Raw genomic sequence first — 24,625 nt, forward strand, 5'->3', positions numbered from 1 at the left:
TAGCCCCATGCCAGCATAGCCTTAGTAAAACCATATGGGCAATTCCTTCCAGTAAAATAGGCTTTTCTGAAACAAAAGGGAGCCACAAAACCTTGTGCTGTTGTTCTTAGTCTGAATGCCACTGGTTTGGAGAATAATAATGTGTAACTCCAGAACTTCTGTCCGTCCTTTCACCTGATAGAGGGAAAGCTCTCTCCATCCATATAAGGAAAGCTTCATACCCTTTTTCCATCATAACTGTCTATCATGTTGGTAAAAGAAATTAATTTGGAATCTTTTAACACTTCAGTGGACTTGTGCATCTGTGGCCAAGTGGAGGAATTTTCATTATATCCTTACTCAAATATTAAAATAGGGAGTCTTTTGAACATTAAAATATGTAAAAGCAAATGATTTCACAAGACAGCACCTTTGAGCAGTCAGTCCATATTAAACATTTAGGAAACAAGTTCCATATCTATTATTAAAATAAGTGTCAGCACACAAGAAAAATTTTAACGGACTGGTAATCTATGACAGAGACAATGACAAGCTGTTTTCAGCCATTGGCCTAAAAAATAATGTTCATTAGTTTCAGCTGGCGGGTGACTGCACTGCATGTGTCATAAGAAATAGGGTAGGAAGTTATTGAGAAGAGTATATAAAGTATATACCTAGTTGTTAAAAAGTAGGAACATTAGGATTAGCTATGCACGTGGAGAATTTTTGAACTGAATTTTATTTTTCTAAGCTTAGAAAAATATGTTTATTAAGATTCTGCTGACTAACAGTAACATAAATCGATTCATTGTCTAGAAATTCAAGCACTTATTGCAGTCCTCAGAGTAACCTCTGTCATCTCTGTCTGGTTTTCATCCAGTCTTAAATTTTGCAGTGCTGACCCATTTCTACCTACCATAAATAGGTATAATTCATATTACCAGCTGCCGGGGACTACTGTATTTGCCAATAAATGGGTATCAAGAATAGCTGAATGAAGAGATGTTTGAATTGAGAAGAGAAAGTTTAAAATTAGCAAACAAGATGAATGCTATCAGATCTAAACTAATTTCTATCCAGATTCATCAAGGACACAGCTGCTGGAGTGTGTGACATGAGAGAGAAAGTCAAGGAATGTTTACTTGATAGAATGAAATATAGCAGGAATTTGCAGATTACATTAACTGAAATAATGTTGCATGAATACTTTTTTTTTAGGGATTGTGAAATAATCAGGAAGAAATGAAATAAATATTTCACAAATAAACCCTCTCTGTGACAAGTAGCATAAAGGTAATGTTCTGTACTTTAAAAAGGTGCTGCAGAGGAGATGACTAGTTAAAGCCAGTTTTGTTTAGAGAATGGATATCTTAGGACTTTAAATCCAGATAAGTTATAACACATAGAAAGCAAATGTATTGTTTCAAATATTTTCTATAAAGATTTTTTTTTCCTATTTTCACAATCAGCTGAAATAATCAGCTAGGATTGCAGATATCAGAAAGTTTTATGTCCATGACACTTTAGATTTGCCTTCAAAATATTGAACCTAACTGTCAGATTTTGAACTTCACGGAATTTGAATAGTTTCTTCTAGACTAAGAAATAACTTGAAGGCCGGGGGGGAAATGTTTTATAATGACAAGTCCATCTTTAGGTTAAAAAAATAGTAAATTTTAGAGGACAAAGAAAGTCCATGACACTTTGTAATATAATATAGTTACATATATGTATGTATGTATAGTTATATAATATAGTTTGAGCCTCTCAAATCGATGGGCATCTGCCTGGTAGTAGTGTTGGCAACATATTCTCTGGCTTAGGAGAATAATTTTCAGCCACAGAAGAGGGATCATAGAGAGTTTTGTGACTGACAGGCTTGGCCACCATTCAGTGGTGAGCTACGAAGTCACAGACTCTAATAGAAGAATTTTACTTTTCGTGTGGATCTGACAATACATTGAAATTAATTAATGTTGAAATTGAGTATGAATGATGAGTTCGATCTTTTTAAGGAGCCTGCCCTTGAAATGGAAGAGATTGAGAGAAAAATACATTTAGGATTAAATAGTCTAAAATGGATTATGCAAAAAGCATGATGACTTCTTAGATGAAATTGTTAATTCTAGAACTTGAATAGTGTAGAAATGAAGTACCCAGTGGTAGTGTGGGAATCTAGGGCTGTTTTGATTTCAGAACTTGTATAACTTTTGCAGAATTCTCTATTATGTCCAATTTCTAGTGACTGTCATTTGGACGATTAAGAAAATTATTTGTTTTAAATAATGGACCTTTTAATGGTGATATATCAGGAAGTCCTATAGAATTCTTACTAAACAGGGTTTAGTCACAAGAACAGGCAAGGAAAAGTGATGTAGGCCACAAAATTACATAGGCATAACCTATATATGGTATAGCCTTGCTGTATCCCACAAGAAGTGGATCCTGCATTATGAAGCAGGATAATCTTGTCAAGATGGACTGATGGGCCTGACATTTAAAGGGTTGAGGAAGAAAAAAATGTTCTTTTGGGTTTTGGAAGCCAGGACAGGCATATTTCTAAAGGGCAGGAGAGAATAATGAAATCAGTAGAAGTCTGAGGAATTTGGGCTGCTGCTTTTGTTATTTATCAATTAACTATATGACATATTTGAGAAAAGGGTATGTCTTTGAAAAGTTATGAAACAAGTAAAAATAAGCTGCTCTCTCATTTTCTTTTTTATTTTGTTACTGCTGAATAGCTCAAATTACAGGCCAGCTGCTGGCCAAAACAAAAAGTCCATTTTTCAAAGAGCTTATCCAATAGGCAAATGATAGAAAACTATTGATCCATAATGTCCTGTTGCTCTTCCAGATACTCCTTTGAAACTATAAGACTCTTCCTCATGTACTTTTAGGATTTTATTATTTGATTTATTCAAGCAGAAGTGTTGCATTTATTCAAATTGTGCCCTGAGAAAGGGGAAATGGAAGTTCAAAACAGCTTTGTGAAAGCAGCAACTGCTCTGTGTGACTATCTTCATTACATTTTTTTCTTTTTTAGAGAATTCTTGATCTTCTATACTGAAGAGACTTTTCAGATACCCTTTTATGTGCCTAACAGAATTTAGTGTTCTTTTCCTGTCTTTTCCCCTCTGGGACACCATTCATTCTTGAGGTTTGTACATATGTTCAGATCAGGTGATATTTTCAGCATGATGCTACGGCTGTGATGCTCACAGTCAATCTGAAACACAGTTTGCTGAGGTCATCAGCTTCAAATCATTCATTTAAACTGTCTATTCATCTCTGCCACAGGTCTCAAAATGAGATGTATAGATTTTTTTACATTTTTTGAATGTCTAATAAGAATGATAAAAATATGCACATGGTGGAGAATGACCACATATTTTAAGTGTGATTCATTACAGACTCTTGTCCAAAAAGACTTCTCACTTGAACTAGCATCTTCTTTACTCTCAGCTGCTGCAGCTGAAATTGTATGGATGGGGTATGTAAATTCAAGGCAAGCTTCTTATTTAGCATTTCTGCCTTGCCAAATGAATCATAGATAGGAAATCACTCAGCTTGCCAAAATTTATCATACTGTGTCTCCAAAAGTGAAAACAGGTTTTTTATATAGCAAAGCAAATGCTGTGTTTTGCCACAGATAATATTTTGAAAGTTGGTACAATGTATCTTTGTAGCACAGATTTATTTTTTTCCAAACTGATTGTGTACTTCAAAGTACCAAGCTTTTTGAGATCCTCTTAAAACTAATTAATCAACTTTGCAAACTGCATATCTTCCTTTCAAGTAGAACCCACAATCTCTCTACCTTGGGGAATAATTTTCTTGTTTTCCTAGCATTTTCCCAATTTAATTATTGTACCTCTAAATAGGAGATTTGTTATTACACAACATGATTAATTAGATATGTTATTCCTTTATCAGGTGAGAAATCACCAAAGGATTGATGATAAGCTTATGAAATCAACAAAAACTGTGTAAGGCAAAATGCAATTACTTCTCAATTAAAAATCCATTTGACATATTTGAGAGATTAATAAACAAATTGGATTTGTTTCTAACAAAAATGATTGGATTCTTAAAAAAGATGAATCATATTTGATACACCTCATCTGAATCTAAAGCATAAACCGAAGCAAAAGTATAAACTTAGTCAACTAGAGGTAGCAGAAGCTTGATTTTTCAAACGTGACCTCTCAAATGACTGAGTCATAAGTCAATATGTAACCTGGACCATGCTACATTCATTAACTTGCTATTTAATCATATTTAAACTCTGTTTGAATTAGGGCATTGCATTCTTCCCCCTTTAGTCTCATAAAATGCCTGATATGCAAGTAGTCTTTACTATTTTTCTACTTTTGGGACATCTGTATACACTGGATAGAGGTCTGTGAAGTAAAAGACAGTATATTCCATTTAAAAACATAAGCACAACCATATTATCTAGTAGATAAAGTATCATGTTGATTCTGGAAATTAGGAGGTTTTTAAGATATAGGAAAGCAGCTGTTTGCCCTCCCTAGCAGCTGCAAAACAGTCTTAGCAATGCCCCGTGTTACAAAAAAAGTACTTTAAGCGGTTGACAGCGTGAACATTTTTTGTTATCTCTTAAAAAATATATACAGTAACAAATTTGATCTTACCACCAATATAAACAGTAATGTCAAAGATCCTCTCGGCTTCATCAGACATCCTCCTCCTTTCACCCCGAGTTCCTGCATGTAGCCTGATTGCCAGTGATTCTCTGTACATGCAGCTTCCACTGACTTCTTTTGCGCTATTGTGTCACTAAAGTGTCAAAGTAGGGTCAGGCTATGCCTGTTTTCACTTACTAAATCAAACAATCCCTTTGATATGTCACTTAGGAGTCTTGAGGGACTTTTAAAATAAATGGATATTTGCCCATTTCGCAAAAAAAGCTGTAGGAAACAGAGACCCCTTCCTATAGATCTGGTGCTTAAATCTGATGGAACATATTTCTATCATATTTTAGCAGAGTTGAACCTTTCTTGATTCCACGCCGTGGCTTTTCCAGGGAGATCTGATTCTTACAGCAAGACTAATTTCTTGACTTGTGAAGAGCCTGGAAAGCACAGATGAATGTTATGATAATAATTGACCATCTTCTGGCCAAATGAGAATGTGTTTTGAACAGAAAACTTGTTCTGAATTGAGTCTTATTAATGCAAGTTTCAGGGTGTGAGGAAAGCGTCTGAAACCGTAGGCTTTTCAATCAAAGAAAACTTTCATCATATTCAAACATTATCTGGAGAGCCATATGGATGACTCTCTGGCAATCTGCCATTTATCAAGCATCTGATCTATCAGTTTCTATGTCTTCTCTTGAAAGCCTTATAGTAAAGGCCCACTGATTTTTCTTTTCAATCTGTAGTGATCAAGTAGGCTTTAAAACAAGAAAAGACATGATTTCATTATTTTGGATTCATAAACTCAGAGTTAGTGAATAGCTTCTCCCAGACTTTAGCTTTAAAGAATGGCAAAAGACTTTAATCAGAATATAGAAATCATAGCATGTGAGGAGAAAAAAAATATCTGGTAGGATTTCATCCTAAATTTTAGTCCTAATTAATCTTACAAATACTGTACAACAGAAATGCTGTAATATTTGTTTCCAACATTTTCTCTGGGGTGTATAATATGTGGAATTATTGACAGTATTTTATTAAATATTTTATTAGAGTAAAAATGAAGGTATGAGCAGATCAAAACTATTTAAAGGTTTCTGTCAACTTTCTTAAACTATTCTAGATGGAAAGGATTTTTGCTGTTGTAAGAATCCAAATATTCTGACGCTTTTAAGTAAATGTAGCAATTTTAAAAGGGTTAAAAGAATAAGAAAAGGAAAGGAAAAACTTTGTCTTAAGGCAGGTATTTACTATTCTATTACGTACTTCCTAATAATAGTAAGTAGAACTGCAGTGATTTGACTTGTATACAGACTGACTGATGTGGGTAATTGTATAGCTTTTTATGTGCCAGTTAGCAGGCTGTAATGTTAATAATCTCCCTTTTAATTTCTTTGTGCTGTATGAAGTATTTTATCTAATGAGTTTCAAATACAGGTGAGCAGTGGAACCATTCCCAATTAAAAACTGAAATGGGGTGCTTTTTCAATCTTTTAACTATCTGGAGGTCCAGAAATATTCAAGAAGACTAAATTATTTCTAAATTGTGAATACCTCAGTTAAAAGACAAGTAAATAACTCTAGTAGCAGGCTGTCTCATCAAAATATGAAAGTCCCAGCAGAAAAAGCTTCAACCTTCCACATTTAAAACATATTACATCGCATTCACACTGAAGCCATTGATAGAATACTTTAGAGAGACAGCCACACAGTCAGCAGAATAGATAACCTTGGGGAAAAGACTTATATGAAATTTCTATCCCTCCACACCAATCACGCTTTCTGAAGATACATATCCAGCTACAAATGCCCACATATTCTCTCGATTTAATCTCTCCAATATGCAATAGCAATAATCCAAGGCAGTCCAGGACAATAGACTGGGATATTCATTACATAACAAAAATGGCCTTAATGGAGAAAAAAACATTAGTGCAGGCAGCACATTTTTTTCATATGTTGTTTTGTAAAGGGACCCCTGGATACTTAGCAAAAGGGGTCCTGTGCTGTTTAGGCTAAGTAGAGAGAGCTGTTAGGAGGAATGGTGGTGGAAGCCCAGGCATGATTTTTTGAACTGGCAAGTGTATGACTAGCAGCTCCTAACAAGCAAGTATAAGAATCCTGTCTGAGTGGCATGTGTTCTTCATTCCTAATTCCTAAGTTCGTGTTCAAATGGAGAAAATTTGCATGTCTCTGCATATTTCTTTCTCCAAGAGTTCAGGCTTTTCCACTGGGACCTGATTGTGGTTTGCATATGTTCTTACATTCTTACATAACTTACATTTCTTCCATGAAAGGTGGGTGACAAGTAGCCTATAGAAGTAAAGTGGAAATTTTCTGTGCACTTTGCATGGAAGAAGAATATCTCCAACTAGTAGAATAAGGAGTTTTAACTTGTTTGGCAAAAGGGAATTTTGTCTAAATTTCTTTAAAAGGTATTAGCTAATCTTGAGATTAAAAAAATCATAGTTCAGTCTTAGAGCTGCCAGCATCTGACATCAGAAAGAATTTTAATTCATTTGAGAGTTTTATATAGGATAAGGGCTACATATTTTCCGTGTATGACCATAGTTAATATTCCTATTGCTTGTAGTATGCCTAGTGCTATGGCATATTTCTTTCCTCTATTGTACGGTGAGTGTTTGAATTTGATCCTGCATTCCACTTGGACCATATTTCACTGGAGATGATAGAAAGCCTGTGACTCTGAATGCTGTTGCAGTTTTAGTTGGCTGTTTGATAAATGGCAACATGCATAAGTGTTCTGGGATTTTGTTTCATTTCAGTTTACTGAAGGCCTAATACAAAACCTGTGGAGGCAACGGAAAAGCTTTTGTCTTAGGATTGGGCCCTAAAGAATTGCCAATATCTATTGAAAAACCATGTTGTACTTTTCAAATGAAAAGATCAGTCACGATTTCTAACTGACTGCAGTAACACTTTGATTGAAGTAAGATAACTTGGTATTTTCTATTATTAAACAATGAGATTTTTCCCTTTGAAGTTTCATAAGGAAATGCAGCCTAAACTTAACTTTTCTGCATATGAGCTAATCACATTTTCTTTGTAGTCTTAATGGTCTAAAGCTCTGGATCTTTGCTCCTTCAGTTTCAGCAAATGAATAATACCTGGAGGGATAGAAATTTCATATACTTTTTACCCCAAGGTTATCTATTCTGCTGACTGCATGGCTGTCTCTCTAAACCATTCTATCAATTGCTCAAGTGTGAATGCTATGTAATATGTTTTATATCTGGAAGGTTGAAGCTTTCTTCTCCTACTGGGAGTTTCATATTTTGATTAGACAGCCTTAGTTTCTTTCTTTTTTATCTCCTAGGAATTCCTAAAAAATTATCTTCTTGTACAAACAGTTTGGCAACTAGAACTTTATAGTTACTTGCATAGAATTTACTTTCCTCAGTCAAACAGTCGAACTACCCACCAATTGGAGTAATTTTGATATTAGTAATGTCAGGCTACAAGTTATTTGTCGTTGTAGTAAATATTATACTCAAATACATATTTTTAAATATTATCTCCTCTAAAGGTTTTGGTCTTACAAATATGTTAACTTGTTTATTTATATTACATGTGCACCGTTATACTGTTTAAACCTTCTCCTGGTCAGCAGCAATCTAAGACTAGAGAAAATTGTCTGTAATTTAGAGGTCCTGCATTGCAATTGCACAAAAGCAGATCTGGGAAATCTGGTTATTCTGATTTATACATACCAGACTAGGAGTCTTGGTCTACATGAGGATGCAGTTATTTAGGTGCAATGCAAAGAGTAATGAGTATGTGAATAAATGTAGCATCAGACTTAGCACTTATCCAGTCAGCAGGAGCTGTGTTATTAACTCTGGTCACTTATGTAGTGAGTAGATTTCAGTAATGATTTAGTCGTACTTAAATATTTTATATCCGTGTAATCTCAGAAGCTGCAAAAACTATCGTTTCTGTTTTCTCGCTATGTTTGTAGTGGCTCAGAAGAGACCAGACAAGTTCATGGCAAGGAAGTCCTGAGAGGGTTATTAAGAGATGATGTGGAGCTGAGCAGGTTGCTAAGCTGAAAATGGTTGGAGGCTGAGAGTGCATGAAGGGGAAGGACTGTGTATGCTTGGCCTGGCCTTACGCTCATCGCAAGACATTCCTCTGTGGCTGTTTATGGAGAAAGGAGAATGAGCTCAGTGAACCTTTGCTCTGACTCAGTAATCCTGTCCTTTTGATTATCTGTGTGATAACGGGAAGTAGAAGGAAGATAGGAATGGTTATAATATTCAATTGAATTCAGTTGTTGGGACTTGTTTGGCTCTTGGCTTTTTAGTGACTTCAGGGGCTTATCTGTGGGCGTTAATTAGGGAGGAACTCTCCAAAAGTATCTGTTTCCCCAGAGTGCTCACTACCTGCTCAGGCAGACTAGCATAAGAGCAAGGAGGTCCCTGTTCCTGGAGTCAAGCCAGCCTTGCCCAGAGTCCTTCTGTGTTGCTGACTGGGAGAGAGGCTATGTCACAGCACAGAAGGGTTTTTTTGCCACCAGCAATGTACACGGTCACTACTGCAAAGGGAAAGTTTTGGGTATGGACGGCTGACTTTGGAGTAAGTAGTCTGGTCCGATAGAGGGTTAGTTAATGAAACTGGACAAGCCCCTCTCTTAAACTCCCTTTTGATTGTAACTGTCAAAAATATATCAGACTGAAATGCTATTTTTTTAAGACTGAAAAGACTGTGTTTCAGTGATTGGGCCAAAGGAAAATAATTTGTGAGTTTCCATAGCGGCTGAAAAACAAGGGTGTTTTGGCCCTCAGTGTCTTTCATCCCCACCCCTCCACCCCCCAAACATAAGTAGTCTAAGTTATGTTAATTAACTACTAGCAGCGCATCTGTTTCAGTGCTTTGTCTGGCAGTGGCCAGTGCTATGCATTTCAGAATAAATATACTGTATAGCATGAAAATAGCACTTACGGAAATCTTTTGTAGTCAGTGAATGGATGGCTTACATCTTTCAGCAGGAGTTTATATTAATATACAGATTTGTAATCTACCCAGTTTGAATACACATTTACTTTTTTCTAGCTGGTCTTACACAGGCTCATATGGCAATTAGTTCCACAGGTAAGTTGATGTAAGATGGAATGAAAAAAATTCTTTTGTTTGATATTTAAATCAGTTCTATTTACTGTCTTCTTGGCCTTGCAATCAGAGAAGAGAAACAGAAATACCTGAATTGCCTTTTTGATATCTTTTTTTTTTATCATGACACTGTGATTTGTTCCATGCCATATGGATTCTCCTGTGTATAGCATCCTTTCTGCTTTCCATGGGTTTGGGTGGGTTTTTTGGTATTCTTGTAATTTTTAAATGCTCTGTAATTTACAGAGAGTTAAAGTTGAGACATAAGAAAAGTGCTTTCCATGAAACAACAGCCAAATGTCTCCTTTGACTGATGTGATTGAGAGTAGAAAGACATAGTTCCTGAAACACAAATAAGCTTTTTAGTTTGCTTTTCTGAAGAAAACAGATGTTAATTTTAGCAAAGAGAACTATTACTTTCATATTTAGTATTGGAACTGTACTATTTGTAAAGAATGAAAGTTTGAACTCTGAAGAGATTAAATCCACTCATTTATAACTTCTGCCACATTAAAGGAACTGAATGTAAATTGATTGGATTAAGCAAACATAATGTTGCATTCTTTTCAAATATCTGTTATGTAAATATTTATCATTTAAAAGCAGATTTTTTTACGTTTGCAGTGTTTGCAAAAGATAAATTTGGTTTAAATACTTTTTGTATTCAAAATGGCACACGTTATAAAGAATATCTTGTGGGGAGAAAAATCTGGCGGCTTAGACTGGGTCAATATATATTTTAACATGAAGTGAGCAGTATATTGGGTCCTAAGTGTGATTTGAGTTTGCAGACAAGGAGAGCTATTCGTCCCAGAAATATTAATCCCAGACATACTTTACTCACTCAAGATTATCTGACCTCATCAGTTCTTGAAACTAGTTCTTGAAAGCATTTCTTTGCCTCTTCCAAATGTCAATAAATCCAGCAAAGGTGTTATTTGGGCTCCAGCTGCCACAATCATGCGGCTCCATAGTCACAGTTTCCCATGAGAGCTTTTGCTGATACGCCTACACAAATGAAACACGTATTTTGCATGGTATCAAAAGACTCTCAAGAGCGTACAGGGATTTGAGAGCAGAATGTTTGGCCATGAAATAAGTGGGATGGAGATGCTTAGCTATGGCTTCTTAGGAAGCTAGCAGGTTAGATTCATTTATTTCTTTTGGGAGAGACGGAGAACTTAGTAGTTGATGCAAACTTGTACTTTTCTGTGGCACATGAGGGGGATACTGGCATTCAGCAAGTACACATTGGTATGGAGATACTTATTTTTCTGATGCACGCAGAACATAGGATTTTTAATGAGTGGTGGTTAGGAATAGAAAGCCAAGGAAATGCATCATAAAGACCTGAATTAAACAAACCTATGTTGTTGTTGTTTATGCAGTGTTTGACAGAGTGGTGATGCATTTTGTTTTTATTTTTTTTCCTAGGACCATACTGTTTTACCATGCTGCTGAGGACTTCTGTAGTAGTAAACCATCTGCAAGGATGCTTCCAGATCAACCCCTTGTGAAGCCCAGGTAGTGCAGTAGGAAAATTGTTATGTTGCTCTAGGGTTCTCAGAAGTCTCAATCCCTCAGATTCTTTAGGGCAAAGCTCCTTAATGAAATCACAATATTTGGATGGCACAGTCCCCAGGATATGTAAACATGCTGCCTAAACAGCTGTTAAATAATTGTCAATGTTTATTCAGGCTCTCAATCAGGGAGAGGTAGATTTTAACACACTTTATGGTGGGATCTCTGTAGAGAACAAAGTTAATCCTTCCTGCTATGGATGTGTTTCAGAGCTGCAGTGCTTTTCTCCGATGTCACTGATTTACTGTGTGCTGAGACAGTGGTTTCTGTCCATTTGCACCCTACTTTGTTCAGAACTTTTGTACTAATGCTGGATTTAGATGATTATTAGGTATATTCAGAGAACTCCATGAAACTGTGTGCTTTTAACAGACGGTGCAATCAAACCTGAAGTCTCAGCACAGTGATCTCTAAACAAGGCATGTTTGAACCAGTTTGTGTCCAAAATTGCATGCAAGAGTTTGCACTTGTTCAAATGCCATGACACAGCATGTAATATGGATATTTGCTGTAATACATCTGTACAGTTCTATGCTGCTAGATGCCTAAGGTTAGGCTTGATGCTCCATACAGAGCATAATTTATTTTCAGACAGAAAGATGTTCCAAGTGATAGAGCAAGACGTTAGGAACAATGTGTGAATCCTCTAAAAGAAAAACGAGGTTTAGATTGTGTGTTTATCACTTTGCAGCTTTGCACTTTATATTCAGGTTTTGTAAAGTGAAAATAAGGAGGAAAAAACCACAAACCATTCCCTGGATCTTGTGGGCAACTCCTTTGTAAGTGCAAGATCTAGTTTCCACATTAATATCAAGTATCTGATCGCTACTTATGGCAAGGTTTGCATTGGTGTAAAAATTAAAGCTTTAGTTTATGCTTCAATGTCCTTGTGAAGTTTTCATTAAGAGTTAAATGAATACAGTAAGGTAAGACAAGCTTTCATGTCTTAAAAGTCAAGATCCAAAAGGGTAAATATAATATGAAAACTGTTACTGGATATGCGATCTGAATATATGCAGTGTGATTGCTCTTTTCTAAATATTAGCTGTCTGACTTAGTATTTTGCACTGTGACATCGTGACAGCATGAGGCCTGATGTGATATAAATGATGCCAATCTATGCACTGTTGGCATGAGCATCTGTCTCCTTGGCAGAATCCAAAGGCAGCTCCTGGCAGCTTTGGAGTTGCCTCTAGGTCTATCATATGGTTAAGCTTCTGACTTCTCCTCTTTAGCTAAAGTCCGCTCCATCTGGAACCTATTTAATTCTCTTTCACCTTTTATTCTGGAGAACCACGTATGGTAACATTGTACATTCTGAACTGAGGACACTGGAATTATCTAAATGCTTATGGATGTTACACTTCTGCTGAAATCTGAAGCAAACTCTGGATGTTCCACGCTAGAACTGAAATCTGAAAAAGGATGAAACCAAAAGCACTGTTTCATATAAAACTAGCAAGGAAATTACAGTACAATTTATCTTTTTATTTTGTTTGGGTTTTTGTTGGCTTTTTTACAGTCAGTTCAGTACTACTGTAGTAGTGTTTCACTTCTCAATGCTGGCTAGGCTGCCAGACAAAATCTGAAATGTATAGTCAGCATCAAGGAGTGGTAGGAGGGTAAAAACAGGCACAGTAGGTCTGATAGAGTTCTGGATTGACCTAGAAGGTTGTTACAGATCAAGGCATACTGCAGCCCCAAGATTTATCCAACTTACGCAACGGTTTGATTCAACTATGGGCATTCAACCTTAAAAGTTCTAGCATAGATCAGGGTTATATTGTACCACATACCACAAAATTAAATTATTCTCCTCCTTTTAGCTTCTTTGGTCTAAGGACCAAGACTGAATAGTTTCCAGTCACAGCTGTAGTGGGATCTGGCCTTCTTAGAGAGAGAGATAAACCAAAGAAAGTTTTCCAAAAAGATGAAGAAACTGTCAAAATAAAATAGTCATTCATTTTTTATTAAGTCCCTTTCTTTCTTTCATGCTCCTATATTGCCATTTAAACAATCTTGTTCCCTCACAGTCTCCGGGTAACATCAATGTCTAGCACATGAAAAGGGGAAGGCACATTGAAAGTGGAATATTTCATACTCATAGTTACTGAAATAAACTACCTTTGGTCAGAGGTACAAAACCACCACCAACAACAAAGTCATATGCATTGGAAAAAACAAAGAAAATGGAGGATGGGAAGAAACAGAGCTTCTCTGCAGTAAAAGCAGGCAGCTTGTTCACTCATCCTCTGGATCCCAGCACATTTCTTAGGGTCTCTGTGACATCTGGCTCACTTGCTTTGGTTTCTCTTCACTCTTTCTCTCACACCAGGAGAGGGCTGTACATGCTGCTCCATCCTGCCATGCCAATTACAGCAAGGGGATAATGACACTGACTCCATTCCAATGCTGTCTAGGCTTATAGCCGATTAGACAGATGGGCAGAAACATGGGAAAGACATGACTGTAACTTTGAGGACTGTGATCTGAAAAGCCAGAAACTTATTTTTCCTTCTTGCTTAGGTATAGCATAGACTTTCACATGCTTTTCTATGGTAGAGCCAGATCTTAACCAAAATCCCAGTTACTGGCTCTTTTTCTGGATTGTCTAATATATTCCTCACGCTGAGGGTGGTGAGACACCAGAACAGGTTCCCCAGAGAAGCTGTGGATGCCCCATCCCTAGAAGTGTTCAAGGCCCGGTTGGATGGCGCTTTGAGCAACCTGGTCTAGTGGAAGGTGTCCCTGCCCATGGCGGGGGGGATGGAACCAGATGATCTTTAAGGTCCCTTCCAACCCACACCATTCTATGATTTTATGATCTCATTTCCTCTGTCTGTGAAGATGACTTATGTAGCCAAAGGAAAAATTCCTCTTGGGAGCTACTGTGTTGATAAGCCTCACCTAAAGTTCTTCACTATGTCCTCCCAGCCACAAACAGTGCATCTGAATGCTTGGACATTAATTTTCTTGGTGCAAATTGAACCTCATTTGATTCTGTTAGCCTCTGAGGATCGTTCAAATTGGTCCAAGCAATCCGTGAACCCTGACATCAATTTGTCTGCCAAAGTCACCAGTTTAATAAATAATGGTATTAAGCAGGTAAAGGTTATGTCCCTTTAATATTCATATCATACTTCACTATGCATTTTTATATCTTGTTTGAGCAGTCACGTGGAAGGACAGCAAGCTTGAAAAGCTTCTTTTGAAGAGAGCAGTGCTAGATGCCAGGTTGTCATGCAGTATGTTTTTTCCCCTCCTCTGCTGCATATCTAGGAGGTGAGCTTCTGCAATGGAGATGACTGACGAAAGACACTAATTTGGGGCTTGACATTTGACAGACCAAAACAGATGCAAAATGAAGAATGTTGTTACAGGTATAAAAATAAACAAGAAATCAAAATGATCAGAAACAGAGAGAAGCAGGTGACTCATTGTGAAATGAAGGAAACCATTAATGACAGCTTGCTTTTGAGTCTTCTCTTGATGTACTTTGGGGCTTTCAAACCACTGCTGATTCCTCCTCTAAATCAGTTCTGATGATCTTGATACTTGGTAGTAAAAACCTTTTTCTTATTCCGCACTGGGTTTAGCATCTTATTTACTTAAATGTAGCTGCCAGATTATATAACTGCCGGATCATGCAACTCCTACACAAATTCCCAACAGAAATAGGATTAACTGAAGAGGTAAATACTTCAGCAGTCAATGTCTTTGCAGACCACAATTGGCAAAGGTACAACAGAAAACTTAGTCCATAGTATTTAATCTCTGTATTGCTGTCTTGTTGGTAAGAAAGGGTTAGAAAATCAGAATATCTGTAAAGTTATTGTATAAATTAACTGCTACTGGTAGATAATTATAAGATCTGAAGACATATGGCTACAAAGCAATGTATGCATACCCTTTGAAATACAAAGTTGCCCTGTTTTACGAAAAACAGGTATTTAAGAAGGCAGAAATATGTCAAGGAACCTAACAAATATTGTTAGAATACCGATGACTCTCTTGTACACTCAACCTGGGAATCCTTTGCTGTAGATCTGTCACTTTTTTCGTGACGGATGTATGTTGTTTAAGGCATGTTCTGGTAATAGATGCTGTAAGTGCAGCCTGCTGCACAACACCAAGGGCTATCTCAGAATAATAGAAAGTTTAGAACTTGAATCCATTCATCACAAGGAAAGACTACCTAAGATGTGTGAATCAAATAAATGTCTGTATACGACTCAAAAACTGATAGCAACTTTATTTCTTTTGTGCTTTAAAGAAGATTAGGATAACTTTCACCCTAACTTCACCAAAATAGCCCTAGCCTTTAAACTTCATATCACTAATGTCAGAAACGAAAGAAAAAAGGACATTTTTTGCACTTTGTGGGTTCATTTATGATTGATTTGAGATGAGACTCTCCCTTTTTAAAAAAACAAACAAACAAAAAAAAAAAACCAAACAGCAGCATGAAATATGCAAGCAGGTTTTTTGTTCTATGAACAGTAGTTCTTCTGTGTACCAAAGGGATAAGTCGATTTGTGCTAAATAAGAAAGAGGAGGAAAGATGCCTAAAGATGTAAAGGTTTATTATTCTACATGTGCCCCTGGTCATTTCTATCAAACAACTAAGAAATGTTAATGGAGCATGCTCTCCAGTTTATATTTATTTGTCGATATTCATCTTTTGCCATTTTGCTGGTGTTCTAAACTAGCTAATTCAGAATGTTCAAACCCCTGCAGTTATTATGACCCAGTTCAGGTATGTTGTGGTGTAGTCTGTGTAAGACTTAACTCAGTGAAACTGATTATAATTTTTTCCCAAAACAGATGAGGAAAGTGCTGAATTTCTTCTGTGTGGAGATATTTTCAGTTCTTAAGGTGGCCTGATAGAAGAAGTAGGACATATTTCAAAACACTTGGAATTTGTTAAGTATCATTATACATATAATAGCACACATCTAATTAGCAGTGAAAGACATTTCTATAGAGATAGCAAGAGAAAACCTTATGTAAAATGCATTTAAGCTACATGGACTTGTGCAGTACAAGAACAAGAAGGTATAACAAACAGACTATATACCTTTTCATACATTGTTTTCTGTCCTGTTCCTTAGAATAAAAACCTCATCATGAGTGACTTTGAAGCTCTATGAATTGCCAATTTAAAATCTAATATAATGTTTCTATTTTAAAAGTCTGCAAGGAGCCAAAACCTACCTAGTCCTTGCCCCACAGATCTCGCACTGTAGATTAAAACCAAATGAAATAAGCAAAAAGAGCTCAGTCAGAGTAGGGATACAAGGAAGACACAGCATAAGGACAATTTCTTGGATGTATATGTTATGGCTTTTTAATTTTCTTGTGGTTTGAAAACAAGAGAATCTTAGAATAATTATACTCGGCAATCTCTTTCTCTTTTTTGTCATGGAAAACCAGTTTCAGTCTAAAAAGGAAAAATGCCACAACACACACTATTACAATTCCTTAGATATTCCTGATAATTTGAATTTCCTTAACTATTTCTGATAGTTCCAAGTACTTTACATTTATAGTTTAAAGGTATATGAAGAGAGGGGAAAAATATTTTAAAACCCCCAAAAAACCCAAACCAAAATAAAATTATGATATCCTATCTACTATGTGTTGTTTCAATTAATAATTTAATTGAATTAATTTAAACAACTGAATTAATAGCTCTTTTGTCATCACTAAACGTGTCTATAAATAAAAAAAGGGAGAGAGAGAAAGTTAGGAACTTTACATGAAAAGTCTTATTAGAGGTGTTTGGGATTGAGGATTATTACGAAAGTCATGATTCTGCCAGGTATACAGCATTAAGTAAGATGGATGTTAAAATGTTGTTGAGTCCGTGGCTCAGGTCTTCTACATAAGAGGAATGGTCTATTCTACCAACATTTAAAAAAAAAACCAAACTAAATTATTGTTTCTTTATGCTAGAAGTCAGTGGAGGATGTCTCTAGTCAGAGTTCAGGATACGAACAAGTTTGTTTTGTGCTAGCCTTTTTGAGGGGAAAAAAAAATCAAAAAGTCTCTTATGCTGGTTGGGAATGAGAGTAAAATGTATTTTCTTGGGGAATAAAATCTTGAAGCTTAACAGAGGTTTTCCTTTGGCAGACTTGCTAATGATCTATTTTGCACACATTTAGAAAAAGTAGCTTCCCAGTAGGAGACATTTATAGTAGAAGACAGAGAGTTCCAATTTTGTGAAGTGTTTGATGAGGAAGAACAGCATATATGAGGAAAGGAATAAAATCCGAGTGTTGCCTCTCTCTCTTAAATGCTTAGATAAACAGCAAAGATCCTACTAAGCCAATGTTTCTTTTCAGGTGTAGATACTATACAGTTTTGCTTTCATGTTTCAAAGGGGTTACGCTGCTTGTATAGGACCGTGCAGACAGGCGATGCTAGAGATAGAAACAGGATTCCTGATTTTCTATCCCACAGTATGCTCAAATCACTGTAGAGCTGGGTTGTACAACAGGGCCAATAATGAGCTCTACACTCAGAATACAATAAATAACTTGGGGTATGTCTGTCTTCTGAAGTTATTTTGATTTCCCTTGAATTAGCAGTCCTTTTTCATAGTATTTTCACTAATCATTGCTCTAAGGTGTTTTTAGAAGCTACATCAAAGATGGAAGAACCATAGGAATAAAATCCATATGTGTCTTTGGAACTTTTATTTCTTTAGATTTAGGATAAGTGAATATCCATGTGCCTAACCAGGTCTGTGCTCTAAAAATTAGACTAGAAATTAGAGTGAAAACGAAATAATTGAAAGAAAGCATGGAATTTGAAGTGAGATGAAGAGTGTATACTAGCATATGGGAAGAATTGTATGCAGAATGTATAGCAATGAACTTTCTGCTAAGAATAAGAGGAAAACATGACAAGTTCTGAAAGAGGGATGTTAGAGTTTACTGAATAAATTTTCTCCATGAAAAACCTAACATCTCAAAAAACAAATCCTTAATCAGCCAGATAGCCTGCACAGCACACAGTGACTAAATGCCGTGCAAATTCCTTGTCCACCGAGGACAACGGTTTATAGAAAGCTTTGACTGAGACCCCAGTCACTGTTCTCTCTCTAGCTCACATATCATTTTGCGTCACCGTAAGCAATGAGCCCAGTACTAAGGTTGCAGAGGGGAAACAGGAGGGCAGATTAGGAAAGGTCCACAGGAGATGGTGAGCTCTCTCTGGCCCTTTTATCTCCATTAAAATAAAACATTAAAGATACTTTTCAAAGTAGAACCGTGCTCCAAAATTATCAGCCTTGCCTTTAGAATAACATCCTACAGCACCAGTTAGTATCTCTAATATTAAACTGATTTCCTCCATTATAAAAAGAATATTGATTGGTGGTTATTTATGCTGTCACATGTTTCTGAACTATGAATTCCTTATTAATCTGTGAAAGAATAATATTTACAATAGAGGGAACAAAATACTTAGGTGCCTTATGAAGGAACATGAAAAAAACCTACACAGGTTCACATCATTTGTATGGGCAAAATTTAGCTTATCTTTGTAGAGAAGGAAAAGTCTGGTCAGGTCATATACTATCCTAACAAGTATCTCTTGCCTAAAATACTGATGTCAATATAATGGATCAGGACAGCAGTGTCAAATTCAATTACTCATTTAGGTTAGACTCAGTTTCATTGATGGCTGTAGGAGCATTAGGGAACATAAACTTGATATGATAATGAAAATAAGTTTTGATATAGGGAATAAACTGATAAATCACCAAAAGATTATTTTGTGGCTAGTTGACACAGTGGCCTATTAGTAGCTTAGTGGCAACCTTGATGCCTTTTTTAGTAACTCAACATATTTGGAAATGAGAAAAAAATCGTACAGACAGGTAGGATTTTCCTGCAACTCTAGAATTACTTAGATAACAGACATGTGGGGTTATAAACAAAGAAACAGTGATTGTATCATCGGAAATAGGAAAGCACCATGAAAAATCAGCCACTTACTTCCAGTGTACCAGGAGCGTTAAAGGGCAATGGTCAGGTAAGACAGGGATATAGATACGGTCTGGCCATTTTGTGCTGTGGAGAGAACCAACTAGGTTGGGAAAGTAAAAAGAAGGGCTCCCAAACTTCACATCTTAGTCTGTGATCTCTTATCAGATTTTGACTGAGTAGAAGTGTGTTGTTGCTGCATATTTATTACTTCATCTCTTTGACTCTAAGAATTAATTTAAGTGCTTGTTGCTTGCATGGCAGTCTTTCAGCCAGTTAGAAATTAGGAATTCACAAATGAAGCTTATTGGAAAAATGAGAAAATCTCTAGCTCTTTCTGAACTGACTATTTTTATGCTACTGAAATATTGCTGGTTCACACTGGCTGAAGTATTTGGGCTGGAGCTAGCAACCAAGAAGCTATAACTAATGCGACTTATTTCTTCTTGACTCTGGGAAGGCAAATTGTCTTCATGGCTATTTGTGAAAAATATACATGTCTAGGAATTAAGCTATGCTGTTTGGCCTTACTTTGGCTGTTTGCAAGAACTCTGAAGTCCTGAATGCTTTGGGCCCATCCCTGACAGACTCGTTACACATTCCTTCTTTTTTTAGTCATTGAAGGACAACCATCTAACCTCCTTACATAATTCTGATGCCAAACAAATCAATCCTTGATCATAATGAGGGCTCACAAATATTCTTGTTTCACAAAAAAGATGGTAAGGCACTCTTTTTTTTTATTCATAAGTTCAAATCCTATTAGCATTTGTATATCCTGGCACCGCATAGCATAGAAAGTAGAGATGAGATGACCCGAGAAAGGATATTGAGAAAACAAGACAAGAGATGACAAGATAATGTATAGAGTCAAGGTCAAGGAGATGTTACTGTGTGAATCAGAGATGTTCTGAAGCATGAAAAGAATACATGGAGGAAGAGTGGAATGAGGAGGAGGTGGAAATAGCTGATAGATGATGTCATTTTGTCTTTCAGGAATTAGTGGGCTCTTGAGATGAGTAGTTAAAAAGAAGGTGGCTCTACAGAAATAGCTGAAAGCCATTATGCTTTCCTGAACAAAGAGTTAATTGCTTTGTGAGAAATGTAGTCTGTAAGTGTACACACTTTATAGTTGGGGCATATATTTTGCTTAAGTAGTCATTTCCAAACAAAAGGAAGTTTCAAGGGAATCAAAAGAATCTGTGAGTTCAAACTGAATTCAAGACATGGTTTCAATCAAAAATAAAGGAAGAAGGAAATCGAAAACATATTGTGAAATAATTATGGGTTTAGTTTGGTACTGCTGAACTGTTTTGTTTCAAAGCGTTTTGCAATTAACTTTTTAACCTGCAAAATAGCATTTTTGCTTTAAAGCTTAACAAAAAGAACAAAAGCATATACTATATTTTTTGGTTTAGATGAAAAGAAATATTTGGGTTGGCCCTAAAATTCCATTGTATGAGATTTTGGGTTGTTTCTCCTAAATAAAATGGGGAGAAAACATGCCCAAATTGTTTTTCTTGGACACAGCTCTCACATTAAACTTCATCATGTAGTTGCTTATATGTACCATATGTACCCGTGGCTGTCAAAGTTGGAAATTCAGGAAAAATGCCTTTTTCTGGGAAATACTCTGAAAAGAAAAGGAGGATCAGAGGGCTGAATTGTACAAAGAATGCTAAATGCTCATATATAATATTCTGAGTACAGTAATAGTTATCTAGTATTGTTCTCAATCTTCCACAGTACAATAACATACTTAAAATTGTGAAAAAGAGAAGGAAGATAGCTCATATTTCTGAGAGTTAGGAAGTACTAGGAAATACTTTAATCCTGTCTTTGTACCGAACTTTTAAACTTCCTAATAAAATGAATCTTCTTTAAAGGAGTGCAGACTGTTCATACATCACTGCAAATTCTTCCTGGTTTCTGTTTTCTCAATTATTCTAGATTGCAATGTCAATTGCATACATGTTGGGAATAAAGATAGCATTTTCTATTATGATTTCCAGTTTATTCTCCATAAGCTCACATAATTGTACAAGTCATGTGTGATGGATCATTGTTACTGAATTGAATTGGGGGGAAATTTTTTTGTGTGAAAATACACATAATTGTGACGAAGCCACAGATTTAAATAAATTATTTGATTATATAAGTATTTGACAAGTATTTATAGCGAGTTTCTCCAGGGTCTGAAGATCTGACATACAGCTAAGCGCAGAGTAGATATCATTTGCTACAATTCTTCTGATGGTGAAGGGTTTGTTTCACCTAGTCAGATCTGATCAACTGCCAGAGCAGTCGTCTTCTCATAGTCCGTGCTGTTAGGGGCTTCCCTCTGGAAGGGACAGGCAGGATTTACCTGAGAACTCATATGTCAATTGAAAAGAGCTTGATCTATCTCCTGTGTTTAACTTAGGCATTTAGCTGTTTTAAATGAGGAAGTCACCGTCCAGTATGTTTTGAATTAATGCCTTGGTAAATTCTTTCATTTTTATGTTAGCTCTTTAATTAGTAGCAAGAAATAGGAAGGAGAAGATGAAAATCTTTGTTTCTTCCAATTGGTTTTTTTTGGATCTTTTATAATTTCGTATTTTCCTTAACAGTAAAAATAAGAAAACAGATAAATATACCATTGGAGTTATATATGTTCTCTTATAAACTGAGCATGTACACTCACAAAGTCAGACCAAATAAAAAAATTGTGATAAATCTGTCAATTCTAATAGAATAGACAAAACTAGGTATTCTGATATTATATGAAGCAATTAAACAAGTATTTTAACCAGTATAGTTTCATGGCAAAATATAGCAATTCAAATATTTTAATATTTTATTAAAGATACATAAACCCAAAGCTGCTAAAACATTAGGACTATTGTATTAAAATCTGCACTTAAATAGCATCTCTCCTTCTTCAACTAAGGCAAGCTTTTGTATGGACTAAATACAAAACACTTCTTGATTCTCTTCCTTTGTCCCATTTTGACAATAGTAATGGTGGTAGAATTTGCTCTTCCAGTGGAAAAATAAGAGAAAGACGGGAGTTTCTTTGTTTAATTTGAAGCCTTTTACTGCCAAGCTAAATGTACGTGAAGCAAGAGGGAAGAGAACAAAGCAGATGAAAGTAGTTTCTATTTCAGGTATTGAATCCACTTCCTACATCCACTGCTGCAGTTAGTAGATAGGTGGAACACACTGTCTTTTCAGGCTCACAGAGACCTGGAAAATTCGTTGTGGAACAAATGTGTTTGAAGTAATAATCTCTATTGCCGTTCTGGTAAGGAATTCACAGATGTCTTGCGAGAGCTGGCTTGCTAAGCCATTAAAATTAGACTGAGAAGAGGGAGGAGTGGAAAACCATAGAAGAAAAATATGGTGTAAAGAGAAGAGACTTGAGAAACAAGGTGTAAAAAGTAGCATAAGGCTTATTTCATCTATTGTTAAGAAAGAGTAAGGCAGAGTAGTTAGCAGTGTTGCTTGTACGATATCTCTTTACTTCTGTGAAAATACCTCTAAAAATCCTGTGATAAATGCAGCAGTAAATTCCAGAGTCACAAAATGATTGTATGCCTTGCTCTGTTAGCCCACTCATTCTTTTCCTCCTAAATGCAAAGAACAGTGGTGAGGGGCGGAAGAATATCCTCTATGTAGTATGTATTTGTGACTCACACCTCTTGGGTCACTGAAATCCAGCTCCTTATTCCTTACTTTTACAAGTTGCAATTTTAAGCCATCTGATGCACATAGCAGATGGACTTGGATATGTTAAGTTATCTAGGACAAAATATCTAGGACAATTCAAAATACAGACTTGCACTAAAAAAAGCAGGCTATTTAACTGGAAACAGATGTCATTAGCCTTTTTCCCATTCAATTAAAATTTCCCCTAAAATGATGACAGTATATCAACAGATCTGATCTATGGAAATCTCTTGGATTCTGATCATACTTCTGTATTCCAAATCTTGTTATACAGGTGTGCGTGTCCATTAAACTTAAATTTCTAACATTAAAAACATATTAAGTAAAGGTAAGCAAAATTTCATCTATGTGTATATATATGCCTATTTGTAGCAAAGTTGAAGTGTGTTATGGAGATGTATTGGCTGGATGAAATGGCTGTTTTTACAAAGTCCATTATACAAATATGATAGAAAAATTCCAAAGCAGAAGGAAAACAAAAACAAACGTCCAAATGTTAAATGCTCTCATGAAACAAAATTGTAAGAGGCATCGGGGAGGATGGCATTAATCTCCCTATTAGTTTTCTGTAAACAGATTAGAAATTTTCATTTGGAAATTATTGCAAAGTAAAGTGAGGATGGTTCCCAAAGTGCAAATTTAAACTCCTATTGTTATCAGTGGAGAATGTGCTGTGAGTGAGAACTTTAGCTCGATCACATACTGGAACATGCAGCTCTGCTGTTTGCAAAATCGTTCAGACGAAATCCTGCAGAATCTCGGCAGTGTGCTATGGAAACAGCGGTGGAGCGTGGGTCAGAATGTATATGATAAAAACTACTTTGTTTAAAATTCTGTGATCATGAAGAATGAATGGATTTTGGACTGGAAAAGCAAACAGTCAAATAATTTGTATCATCTTTGCAATATGTATGGTACAGCTTCTAACATTTCTAATGTGTCACAGATGGTCTGGTTGGGCAGAAGGACTGCCAAAAGTGAATGTATGAAATTAATCGCTTTTTCACCATATCACACCATCTGTTGCCAGTTCATTGCGTCTGTTACTAATAACAAATAATTAATAATAATTGCAATAATTTAATTAATAAGTTCCTGCTTCATTTGAAATTATTTTTATTGGGATTTACTGTTTTAATCTCATTTTTTCATATGTGTAGGTTAAGTAAAAAAGATTTAACCCTTTTTCTAAGTGACCAAACATATAAGTTAATTTTGTGTCTGCTCTTAACGCTTATATATAAGCTCTAACAAAGCATCTTTAGCTAGAAAGTCACTGTTGTCACTGAGGCTGAAGAATGGATTTTAGAGTTTTGCTGGATTTTGATTATAATGAGCGTACTCTTCATGTTAATATTAGGTAAAGCCTAGCTGCATGAAGGTGATGATCTCTAGCTAGCAATGTCATTGTTCCAATATTGTTCTTTCAGAGAAAGAATTACATTCAACTTGGAAAAGATGAAATTCTCTTTCAGTTTATTCTCTTTCCACAATATATTTCTCCCATATTCCTTTCAGGTTTCTCATTTTTTTGTTTCTTCCCACAAATATAGATTTCTCATTCATTTTTGTTGCACA

General features: G+C 35.9%; 1 long non-coding RNA gene across 1 annotated transcript in view; it reads left to right on the forward strand.

Moving 5' to 3' along the window:
* Positions 1-24,625, forward strand: part of LOC148056738 (uncharacterized) — a 269,426-nt gene that overhangs the window by 90,875 nt on the left and 153,926 nt on the right. Inside the window, exon 3 of the long non-coding RNA XR_015702513.1 lies at positions 11,202-11,291. This is a non-coding gene — a long non-coding RNA (uncharacterized LOC148056738). The remainder of the gene's footprint in view (positions 1-11,201; positions 11,292-24,625) is intronic.

Source organism: Nipponia nippon, unplaced genomic scaffold (assembly GCF_047370975.1).
Source record: "Nipponia nippon isolate SJK-2023a ecotype South Korea unplaced genomic scaffold, ASM4737097v1 scaffold_12, whole genome shotgun sequence".
NCBI classification, from domain to species: domain Eukaryota; kingdom Metazoa; phylum Chordata; class Aves; order Pelecaniformes; family Threskiornithidae; genus Nipponia; species Nipponia nippon.